General features: G+C 44.4%; 1 protein-coding gene across 1 annotated transcript in view; it reads left to right on the forward strand.

Moving 5' to 3' along the window:
* pio (zona pellucida domain-containing protein piopio) overlaps positions 1–13,024 on the forward strand; it is a 55,872-nt gene that overhangs the window by 37,403 nt on the left and 5,445 nt on the right. The window lies entirely within an intron of this gene.

A 13,024-nucleotide genomic window follows, 5' to 3' on the forward strand; every position in this document is an offset into this window, starting at 1 on the left:
GGGCTCCAGCGCCATCGATCCTCGTCGCTCCAACGAGTCCAACGAGGGGGACAATGCCGGCGCCGAGACCGCGAGCGGTGTACGCGTGATCGTCGTGCCGCATTATCCGGAATATCCGGACCCGGAGCGTCATTCCGAGCAGCGTTTTCTGCTTCTTTTTAAGCAGCCTTTATCTCGGACGGACGCTCGTACGCTCTCTTCCTCGACGGAGATTTTTTCTCGCGGAGCGAGAAGACTGTCTCGCTCGACTCGCCCTCCAGAAAATCGAACTTGAGTAAGCACTTTATTATTTCGCTTATTATTTCGTTTATCGAGGGAATATTATATATGGCTAAACGGTCATTTCGAGAGAGGAGGAAACAAACTCGCCGCGTGTTTATCAAGTAACCCTATATGATAATGTCCAAATGAATACTGTTATCCGCGGGATCGACGCACGGACGACGGAGAGAGGTTTTCATTCGCGCATTAGCGTTATTGGCATACACCATCTGGGATTCTCCCCGAGGAAAACGATCCATAGTTGTCGGTGTGATCGACGTTTCCCATAAATCCGTTATCCGGATAGGCTATCCGGAAGATCTCCGACCCCGAGAGCCCACGGTCGAGGTTCAGGGATTAAGTTATACGTCGTGACGCTCGTAGCTGGGATTTATGCTCGATCTTGGGCGTGCAGGAAGTGCAGAACCGAGATGGGAGAGGAGAGATGATTCAAACTCTCCACGGCGGGGATCTCTCTCCCACGATTATTCAATATACCCGGCGCTCGCGGAAGGGGTTTCCGCGTGGTCCCGTCGATGGATCCGCGTCGTAAATAATCGCGGGAACGGGTCGCGATTCAATCCCGCGAGCAAATCCCCGAGTCGAGGATGCTCTCGGCGCGTAGAAGAGGAAGCTCGGCTGGCTACCGGCGTTCGCGGGCCCGTAAACGCGAGGTACGGGGGGGGGGGGAAAGTCGGGGCGCGGCTCGTAAACGCGCGGTATAACTCACGGCCGACTTCTTCTCGAGGTGAGGCCACGAGTCGGTCGGACGACTCCTCCTAACCGGTCGATCCGCGTGTTCGTAATCCGGCAAGAATTCGCCCGCAGCCGGCTGCGAGTGCCGGAAAGAAGCCGCGCGCGGAGATAGAACGCGGAACATTTATGGCGACTCGGCCGAAGTTGCCCTGGGCAAGCCGAGTGGGGGTCGCCTTCATCGGTTTCCTTATTCGCGAAGTCCTTCGCGAGATTGTAAATCGCTAATCTTCTGTAATCCAAAGTGAGAGTCCCTCTTAACTTTATATAATAATTGCGCTGTCACAGCAAATCACGAATGATCAATTACTTTGGCCAATTTAAAGGGAAATTATGCGCGCGGATTATCCATGCGCTACATATAAAAAGTAATTGTTTTGTAATTCGAAAGGTTGTACGACGACCGTTTGTAACATTTCCACGGTTTGCTGGAATAACCAGATTAACGTACGAAATGAACGGAATTATTTTCACAAGTAGATCCTATTTTTCCACGCGAGCTCGTAGGCAAATCGTATCATCAGGCGCGGGTCTGTAGTAACTGTTGTGCGAGCATTGCACATTTCGCGCAATTATTTAAAGCCGCGTATCTAAACGGAAAGTAGTCCTCGCGGTATGCCGCGCTTAAGTGCTGTAAGCATTGGCAGCCAAGGTCGTTCAATCTCATAAGCATACTTTCTTGGACAACGAGAGCAGCGGCCGTGAGTTGGTGGAGACTTAATATAAACGCGCTGCTCGGACATGAAACTCGTTGCAAACGTTTGCTTGCAAAATGATCGCCGCTATACTATTTACGAGAAACGTTAGAATCCGACTGCACTTTGAGAAAAAAGAGGAATCGAATGTTTTTCCCCGACCAACCATAATGTTGGTCGCAGCTGTTGCGTTCTGAGATCATTATTCAAACGTTGCATAACGGTAATTCGATCTGGTACTATTTATGCGAGAAAATTATACGAAAACATTAATAATAATGACATTAATAATAATGATATCATCGACTACTAGTTTCTAGGTAGAAAATGTATGGGCAAAATGTGTACGTTCATATTTTCACGTATATTCATATATAATAAGATATGCGTCATTCTGCTGGAGAGAGAGAGAGAGAGAGAGAGAGAGAGAGAGAGAGAGAGAGAGAGAGAGAGAGAGGGAAACGCGAGGCACTAAAAAAGATCTTGACGAAACGAATTAAAGAATCATCAAGCCAAGTCGAGATTTGAGGAGGAACGAGGAGATAGAGGCCAACTACGGGTATGTTGAATGCGAGACTAAAGAGGGGCGGAATAGATGAGCGAAAGGGTGAGGGCGAAATCGCGCGAAAGACGTTCCTCGGAAAAAGTGACGAGAGAAAAGCACGACTCTCGACAAAGAAGGAGAATAATCATCGCGACGGCGACTACGCTGAAATCATTTCCCCCCAGAGCTTCTCGCGTCATTAAGCCGTGCTGCTCTCCGGCGTGGTATCCTCCTCCCTCCCCCTCCCCCTCCTCTCCCCTGCGTTTCCCTTCTTACTCTTCCTTTTCGTCGTTAACTTGTTTCTTGCCCTGAACGTGAATCCATTTTTTCTCTTCAACTCCGCTTCCACTTACCTTCCGTGTTCCATCCGCTATTGGACCTCCCTTTGGAGGAGGAGAAAAAGGAAGAAGAGGAGGAGGAGGAGGAGGAGGAGAAGGTTGTTGCGAGCCACGGTAGCCGTATTTATGTGATGACGAACTGCCCATGCCTGCTTTGCTACTTCGTGATAGAGAAGGCAATTGGAAGTAAGGAGGATTCGAGGGAATTGTACTTTCGATGAGTAACTCAGATAGGATGTTATGGGGAGGTAAGGTGTAATTAGATAATTATAACTGCGATAACTTGTCGATCAAAAGATGATACTTGAGATATATATACCTTTCATATTTTTATATTAATCTCTTATAAACGCATCTTCTAATCTCATGTATATAAAATGTAATTTTGAAGAGAATATGACTTTTATTTGGTTGACGTTTTACCAAAATATATAAAAAATAAAAATTTGAGAATTCGATTTGAATTTCGATGACGATATTTTACAAATTTACAAAACGATAGCACAAAGACATGCATAAGCATGCAAGCACTATTCACACAGAAAAAGAATTAATTTTAAATTTAGACAGATATTTTCACATATAAGCAAGAATGTCTTAAAATCTTAAAAAAAAAATCTTCTTAATCCAAGAATCTTTTTAAAAATTTTAGTCTCGATTTGATTAAATTCATATTGATGCAGGTATTACTTTTGCTCAACTCAAGACTAAAATTTTTCTAAGAGGATTATAATTTTCTTGCTTATGTGAGAATCTTGACTTAAGATTAATTTTTTTTTTCTGTATACAAGGTATACAGAAAAAAGGTATATATCGAGCGTGAAAGCGAGAAAAATATGCGGCATGTCGCGACGACAAGGCTATTCCTTAGAAAGACGCCGGTCATCCAAAAACGTCGATGACGTTGACGTTCGGCGTGAAAGCACGAGTTGCAAAATCGTGGTGACTTTGTCAGCTCCTCGATAGCAAAAGGCGACTCATGTTGAAACGTGGGTGGTTAGCGGGGATTAACTTCGCCTTGTTGTTTCTTTGTGATTCGCTTTTCGAAGGGGAACAGACGTCGTGCGTAAAAAATCTAATTTGGGCAGAGAATTTTGATGGTGGGCGAAACTCGATTTCTTTTGGAAGGTATTGAATCTTCCAAGGACATATGGAGGAGCGAGATTGCAATGTCTCGTTCTCATAGAATAAAAAACTACCCACGCGAATACCAATTTTGGGACATCTCGCCCACGCCGTCGACGGTTCGACTTTCGTTTGGAAATTAGAATTGTCTTGGTTTGACCTTTATATATTCTCGCGTTCTAATAATATTTGATTATATACGTCTATAATATTTAAAGATCATGTCGTAAACTATATTTCTTCTTTAAGCGTAAAATTTTTAATAATTATGTTTTTATTTAATGTGTTGATACGCATGAAACGGATATCCAGTTGTTTCGTTCTGAGCACAAAAAGAATATTAGCTTCAAATCAAGACAAATATTTTCATATATAAGCAAGAATTACAATCTTCTTAAAAATTTTTGTGTTGATTTGTACTCATGCAAGTATTGACTAAAAATGTTTTATGACGAGATTATAATATCTTTGCTTATAAAAACATACATAGCCTTGATTTAAGTTTAATTTTTTGTTTCTATGCATAAAGCACACATTATGCAAGAAGTTATAAAAGCACCGTCTCTGTTGACGGATGGCGGCCTCGTCATCATTTTCTTAGCGCGTCCTTACGTCATTATAGATGTTACGTGCTCGTCGCGCGTTGCGTTCTTACCTCATTGCATTAGCATCGCGAGCCACTTTTGAATTTCATTGACATACTTCACGTATGTAAAGCCAGATGGTTTTGTCAAACCACGATGTGACACGCAACACTATACCGATTGCACTAACGGGGATACCTTTGTTTCTGCTACGCATAGCAGTTCCAAATCTTTCGCATAGCCACGTGAACATTACTCTTCTTTCATACGCATATCACGAAGAAAAATGTTTGCTGAAGATAATGCCTCCGTATATTAAAACCTTCCACAGAGAAGTTTCCCAAGAGAAATTTCAGATTTTATATAATATTTTATATTTTCTCATAATATCTATCACAGCATTTTTTTATATTAATAGGTTTAAATAATCTTTCTTGAAAAATGAGTTCTACTTGACCTTAAAATTAATCGGACCTTTTTAAACCTATTGGATATATATGTGAAAAGGTTAATGGCGAACGACCGTTTTACGTTTCTCTCCCCTCCTCTCTCCCTCTCGTGTCGATCATTTACACTCGCTCGAACCTGTCGTGTGCATTTTTTCCGAGCTCTCTCTCCCGGACGGACCGCACCCGATAATTATACAGGATAACTAACCGGCCGCACGCGACCGTTAGCTCTTGCCAATGCCGATCGTCAGTTTTACCGTGTAATTGACGCCGACATTAGCGGGTAAAGATAATTCTGCGCTGCGTGCCGCGAGATACACACGGAGGATGGAACGAGGAGGGTTTCGCGCGCGCGGATTCCGCGATTCCGGATCCACGCGGCCGGCTATTCTCGGCGATGTGCGTATATTTCGAAACGGGAATTCTGAGTCGTCGCCGGCGCCGAGGTTCTCTCCACAAGGGAAATTCCGTGGGATGTTGCGAGATACGCGCACGGCATATTCGACGAGGCCGCGTAACGAGTGCCGCAAGCTGGCATCGGCCGGCCGATCCGCGGCATTTTTTCACGTTTCACGCGTTTCCGCCCCCCCTTTCCGCCCCAGTCGCTCGCACGATCCCTCGCCCGCCCGCCCGCCGTGACTTCATCTCTTAACGCATCGCTATTTCTGTCGACGTGACTGCCGGCGCGCTTTTTCAACCTGATCGAGCCGCGGTATCTCGGCGCCAAATACCCAATGACTTTTTCCGACAACTAATTTCCCATCCGATTCGGATGCGAGAGGTTTAAGGGACGCGGTTCATCCCGTACGCTTCTCTCTCACGTGAGAACGCGAAAAGTCTCTCGCTCCGTGGGAAAAGTCGCAAGGTCAATCGGCGATCAATTCAATCTTCTCGATGACGGACGCGCGTTGGCTGTCGTGCACGTGAAAATTCCAATCGTCGCGTATCATCGGGGTTACCGTCGGCGTTTGTACGTTGCTGGCGTAAGAAAGAGAGAGAGAGAGAGAGAGAGAGACGAAGAACGAACGAACGAGAGAGAGAGAGAACGGTCAGCGCGGCGCGCACCGATGCGCGCCGCAGCTGCAGCCGCAGTTGGCCGCTGCCGCCGCCGCCTGCTGAACTGACCGGCCGTCGAACCCGAGAAATGCTCCGCGAGAGATGTATCGTAATAAGTGCACAAAGTGCCCCGCGGGCAGGGCGAGTCCTGGCGGAGGATGCATTTGCATCCATCCTCTCGCGAAACTTCTCTCTCTCTCTCTCTCTCTCTCTCTCTCTCTTTCTCTCTTTCTCTCCCTCTTCCTTCCGTCTCTGGCCGCTGCGCGGCCGGCAACGACACGGACGGCGTTTTGATAAATAACGTTAAACCTCGCTCGCTCGTAGATCTCCGACCTCTTCTCGACAGATCGACACCCACAATAATTTTTCATTCCGATTGCCTCTCGAGCGAGCGCGCGCGGGCGCGCGGCATCGGCCGCGAGCGCAGAAAAACCCGTGATTTTCCAATCACGAGTCCCGTTAGTCGCTCGAAGGGGGAACGGCTCCCAGTTCCCAGTCCGCGGACGAGGGACATTAGCGTGCGGCACGATCGTCCCCTCGCGTAAATCATAGGCCGAAAGACAGAAGACAGAAGCCCCGTTTGCATGCATGCAACATGCACGTTGTATCGCTCCTGTCGGTTGCATCGCATCGCGTCGCGTCGCATTGCGTTGCGTTGCGTTGCGGCACGAGGAAATTGCCTCGGCTAATAAGAAGTTTAGCGGCTTCCTGGTCTACGTTGGAATTAACGTTACGGTATACATAAATTTTTATTACGCGCCGGGATAAAACATAAGCCGCGCATAATGTATGCACTTAACGCGCTCGAGCCGCACGTCTCGATCGCGATCGCGAATAATAATTTGCGGATTTACTCTATTTTCATAACGCGTACGTTTGCACCTCGCGTCTTGTACACAAAAAAGTAATCTTAAATCAAGACTAATATTCTCACATATATAATCTTAACTTATTTGTAATGCAAATATAGACATATAGGTAAAGGAATATTATGATCTTCATATAGAAGATTTTTAATCTTGAGCGAACAAAAGTAATTACTTGTTAAATCAATGCAAATTCAAGACTAAAATCAAGACTAAAATTTTTAAGAAAATTATAATATTCTTGCTTATATTGAGAATATTTGTCTTAAGACTAAATTTTTGTGAATAAGCAAAATTATTATAATCTCCTTAGAACAATTTTTTTCTTGATTTGATTGAATTTGTATCGATGCGAATTTTAAGATTACAATATTCTTGCTTATGTACGAAAATATTTAAGACCGATTTTTTTTCCATACAAAAATGTCATGCACGCAACTAATTTGAAATCCAAATAACTTCAGTTTTTACCCCCCTCCCAAACAAATAACTTCCTACGCAATGCAATTGGTTTTTTATTCACATTTTATTCGCAAACACGTGCGGCTTCATTAACGTAGCTTCACGGAGGACATCGTAAAGTCTATTTAATATCTTCCGGGACTATAACTTCCGTTTCCATACGGCATTACTGCTCCCTACTCGCCGCGTAAATCTTCGCAAGCTTCATCCCGGGGACTTCCTGATTCGCGGTCGCAAATTTGGCCGGACGCCAAAATCGCGACGTCGTGTCTGCTGACGTAATCCTTGACGCAGGAGCACGCTGTATTGTTACGAGCGTTCTATTATCATGACACCGACGTCATGAGAAATGAACGGAACCATACGGCATCGCGATGCAACGGACGCGGAGACTTGTCCGTGACAGTTTACTAGCGCTATGAATTATAATTACGATATTCGCGGCTTCCTGGTTCGGCCAAATGCTCGCATGCGGCTCGCAGCGGATGCAAGCGAAAAGACCACGTTTTAACATGCATCTCCCCTCGGGGATGCCGTTAGCTCTCCTGTGTTTTGCTCTTCTGAGCACGGAGAATATCTCGGACGTGTATACAAATGCGTAACGAAATACGTCATAACGTCGTAAGAGAAAGCACGCGGGGGGAAAAAGATCCTTCTTTCGTGGCGAAAATCATATTTGCTATCGTGCGTTCAATGCGGAAGCCGTTAAACTTTTGAAGCAATTATTTGACATTACGTCGAAATTGACTCTGCTGAAAAGTCTCTCGCCGAGTAAAACTCGTTCATAGAAACGCGGTATTTATTGCTAAGAGCGAAATAGGGTCTGCCACCGGCTAATACGTTAAGAGATAAATTAGGATCAGCCAGCTTTCTCAGGATTGCCTCTTTAATCAAATACGCTCGCAACATTACGAAACTATCTCGCATTAAGGCGCCACGGTAAGTATCACGAGAGACTCGCGAGAGCATTAATAATAATGACGAAAAGGCGGTGCTGATGAGTCGGTTGATGAGCCAATTTGCATGAACCTCTTAGCTACCGGTACCCTCTATTCATACCGGTGGGGGGGGGGGGGGGGCAAAGAGTGGATGTCCCTAATGGACGTGTGCTGCCTTCCTCCCCGAGATAGCCTTTAAGCAAATCTCACTCTCGCCCAGGTCGAACGATCCAGACTGCATATAGACAATAATGACCGCGCCGTAACCACGTGGTACGTTTTAAAGTAGCAGCTGACTGAAAAATTCACCCTGATGCGAGGAGGAGCCGTAAAACGGGCTGCGATGGCAGCTCGAGAAACTAATGGCGAAATCCTTCACGAGGAGGTCACGCGATTTTGCAATCCGCTTAATCGCGGCTCGGAGCGGCCGCGGCATCGCCGCGATTCGCCGCAATGAATAGAAAGAAAAACCGCCCGTAAAAATTCCTCGTATTATCATCGATAGCGCTTGAGCGACACTAATGACAGCGAAGAGACGATACCCTTCGCCACTCGCAAGGGATAACGATTCATTCGAAGCGATGCAAAAAAAATGTCGGCGATGTCTGTGTTTCGCGCTCGTGATGTATCATTGGAACGAACGAGTTTTTCAAAGTATATACTAAAAGTTCGAAACGACTGAAGACTGCCATCAATAATGAGACTCATGATCAATAAGCGTCAAGTGATACCTGACGTTAGTAATCTCCGGCACAAAAAAATTTGTCTTAAATCAAGATAAATATTCTTATATGTAAGCAAGAATATTATTATTATTTTTTTTTTATTTCAGTCTTGATTTGACTGAACTTCTATTGACCAGTATCATTTTTGTTCAATTCAAGATCATTCAAGAATTAAAAATCTTCTATATGAGGATCATAATATTTTTGTTTTTATTGAGAATATCTTGCATCGATACCAATTTAATTAAATGAAGATTATAATATTCTTGCTTATATATGAAAATATTTGTCTTGATTTAAGATAAAATCTAAATTTTTTTCTGTGTATATTCTATACAAATCACTCAAATCAAGATTAAATTTTTAAGAAGATTATAACATTCTTGTTTATTTATGAGAATATTGATTTAATTTTGTGTGTGTGTGTGTGTGTGTGTGTGTATCCTCGTATTTATCATACATCTATCTATCTATCGTGTGTGCATCACGTTTCTTCCTGCATTTTGTCGATTTTTATCGCTTTCTCTGATATCCCGTCTCTACCGTGATCTCGAGAGTCTACTCGCGTGCGCTGAAACGGATCCCCGAGATATCAAAGTTCAGGAAAAATGTCAATATCTTTTAGAGTATGTCGGGAGATGAATCGCGCCGGGGAGCAAAGGCCGCGACACGCGAAACACCTCACGATGGTCTGATGAGATCTGATGTCGAAGAAGAACGCTGATTCACGCGCGAAACGTGCGTGCTCATCGATCGCCTGAAAATGGATATGTACATATGGTAATGAATACAGCTCGGGGGGGATGTCCATAAATTGCGTACAAAGCATGCATTTGCGCGAAACCCGTATCTCACCGTGCGTACCGGACCCATACTTTGAGTGCCCGGTCATATTTCGATTTCCGCGAATAAATCGTGCGTGTACACGTGCGAGAAGATGTGAAAACAACCTTTACAGCGAGATATAAAGACAGCGATCAGAAATGCCGCAATCCGACGTCAATCAGCATTGTTACGTAAATACCGCAATTACGAGCGTCTGTCAAAGTTTCGAACAAGATTTTTCTGAAAGTCAGCTCTTCCAATGTTTTATTCAGATTTTTCCAGGAAAAATTATAAATTATAAATTATTTTTTAAATGAAGATTGTTCCTTCTATTCGTTCTCCTTCTTGCCCCAAGCAGAAAAAAATTTCCTGAAAAATCTTATCTTTTTCCTCGTAAATAGACATCCTACGTCACGTGTCGGATTAATCGAGGAGAGCCGATGACCTCCTGGCGACTTCATCCGCGAGCAATAAGCACCTGGTAAACGAGGCAACGACGTGATAGACACAGTTACCGCATAGACCGACTGACCTTCGTAATGATTCTCTCGCAATTGGAGTTAATCGAAACGCGGCGTCCAAAGGTCGTCGACCGGAGAGACGTCGCGAGTGGTATCGTGATCGTGTCTCGCGACGTTCGTTGAAAGCGGTTGCGAGCAATACTCACAGCTGAGAAAACAACTAATTTCCCGAGGATGGATGCGTTCGAGAATGTATATACGTTCGAGATATGCCGGCTATCGAGGAGAACGATCTCGCAACGGGCGCCGTGTTCTCCGCGCGGAGGAACGCAATTTATCGCGTCTCCGCGGGAGGATGGTAGCCGCGGATGGGAATTCAATGTCAAAAATCCCCGTCCGCGCTTCTCCGCTGTGTCGGGAAGTCATCTCTCGAGATCTTATATATATCTTTATATACGAGCCAGGAAGAGTGGCCGCGAAAGGCGAATATAAATGAAATGGAGATTCCTTCTGGCGCGCTGAAATACCTGGAGAGGAGACTCGTGATTTGTGGACGGTGACGATTGCGAGGGAGTTCCTCTTCTGCAACGTGGAGAATTTATCGTCGAATATTTCGTCTTATTGTCGAATTAAATTATCGAATTATCAAATCAAAAATCGCGAGTGAGATTAAGTTGCGAAATTATGAATTTTCTTTTAAAAAAAATTTATAAACTAGAATACTTCTTAATTTCTTCTAAAATACTTTCTACTAAAGTATTTCCACGTTGAATTTTTTCTTAAAGAGTTTGCTCCGAGAGATAATTGGAATTTCAAACTAATTATTTCCTATGAGGAAATTAATTAAAAAAAAAAAAAAAAATACAAATGATAAATAAAAAATGGCTTTTGAAATGACTTTTGAATTAAATTATCAGTTTGTTATTCTGGCAAACGGTTTTTACACGCGTAAAACTCGAAGGAGAAACGCTTGGAGAACCGTGCCGTTTCTGGGACCGGCGATAAAAACATGGAAACACGAGCTTGAAGTATACTTCGGGAGATGACCGAGAGCACGGCAAACATCGGAGAAACGGTTATTCCTTTTGCCAGCCATATCGTGTGGCAGTGTCTTGCCGTATTGATGGTATGCGGCAGGAAAAAGGACCGGTCAGGATTGTTGACTGGAGACACCGGAGCTTCGCGCATCTCGCCCCTCTCTGGCCCCCCTCCCCGCCCCCCTCGCCACCCTCTCGACCGTAATAAAGCTGCTGGGATTCTCTCGCTCGCTGGTTGCTAGGTGGGTGTGTGAAACGTAAAGTCGGCGATCCCCGACGTCTCCCCAGGCTCTCTCGGGCCGATGCACCGCAGATTGCGAGTATCCTTGCTGAGGTCGAACGCTGCGAAGCTCCGCCGAAGGTCGTTGCCTGCTCGATATACCCGGTGCTCGTCTAGGAATCTTCGATGCGGCACCAATTCGCTCGCCGCAGTCGGCCGCCAGTTCATTAAATATCTTGATCATTACCGGCTGTATTCCATATTTCAAAACGGCCCGCCGCGCCGGCTTTCTCGACGAAGAAAATGAGGTTCGATAAAAAGGACACGCTCTGTTAACGCTCGAAAAGTAAAATTCAGAGGGAAATTTATCTTTCGTCTTGCGAAATTTTTTCTGCGGCTTTGATAAACCGCATTAACTCGCTGCGATACATAGATGTATATACTCACACTTATACACGCACGTCATATAATATCGCTGGTATGTCTAATGACCGTGATAGTTAAATCGCATAAATCTAAATAACGAAAATTAAACGACGCAACGACGAGTATCAATTTTATATGCAAATATAAAGCAACGATTTCCTTGATGTAATAAAGAGAAATTATACATTGCACTAGTGTAGATATGACGTATAATTTACGCGGCAATACCGCGTAAGCAGAAAATTAATATTTTATCGTGTCATCATTTTTTCTACTACGTAATCGGATCCACATTCAAAATCGATCAAGTCCGAGATCTCTTTCGAGGAGCCCTCGTCGAGGACGGTCTTTAAGGACGATGATTATCCATTTGATTACATTCATTGTCCGTGGAAATGGCAGGAAACTCTTCGATTAGTACTCTCATTAATGGTCATTGCCTCGGCATTAATGACCGTCGTCGGACAACTACTGAAATCCAATCCAGTGGCACTTGAAACAGGATTTATTTACGAAGAAACTTCAATTTCTGCTACAGAATGCAGAAAGGCACCGTGAATCATTTTGCAAATGAAATTCATGTTTAAATGGGGTACTAACAGATTACTCAACGACGAGATCATTTCAAAGTAAAAATGAAATTCATTCGTCGAAAAAGGCATCACAATGAAATATTAAACAGTAAATGACTGTAATCGGTTTATAAGAATTTTCAGTCGACGTAAAATCCAAAAATAATACAATCCCAACTTTTTACGAAGGATAGACAGGTGACAAGATATTTCTTAACATTATATACAGGTGTGTGTGTGTGTGTGTGTGTGTGTGTGTGTGTGTGTGTGTGTGTGTGTGTGTGTGTGTGTGTGTGTGTGTGTGTGTGTGTCGCGGCGAATGTACAGTTTCTCGAAGAGAGAATTCTCGCGAGGAAGATCCAGGAAGAGAGAACGTTTACAACATTGATACAGATATAATCCATGAAAGAGAAAACGACGAGAGAAGGAATGTAAATTACGTGTAAATATTCCCTTTCTCGGGCATCTGAGACGGAATCGACGGGAGAAGAAGGAGCAATGTTCGTTCACAGCGGTCCGGTTTTTGCTGGCGGGATGCAAGGACAGGCGACGACGGTTGCTGCTGCTGCTGCTGCTGCTGTTACACTGAAAGTGGTCAGAGAAACGTGGCTACGTACACTCGCGATTACTATACACTTCATGAAACGATAGTAAAACCTGGGCCCGCGCGGATTGCGACACTCGTCG

This window comes from Pogonomyrmex barbatus, unplaced genomic scaffold (genome assembly GCF_055798465.1).
Source record: "Pogonomyrmex barbatus isolate J1 unplaced genomic scaffold, ASM5579846v1 scaffold12, whole genome shotgun sequence".
Taxonomy (NCBI): domain Eukaryota; kingdom Metazoa; phylum Arthropoda; class Insecta; order Hymenoptera; family Formicidae; genus Pogonomyrmex; species Pogonomyrmex barbatus.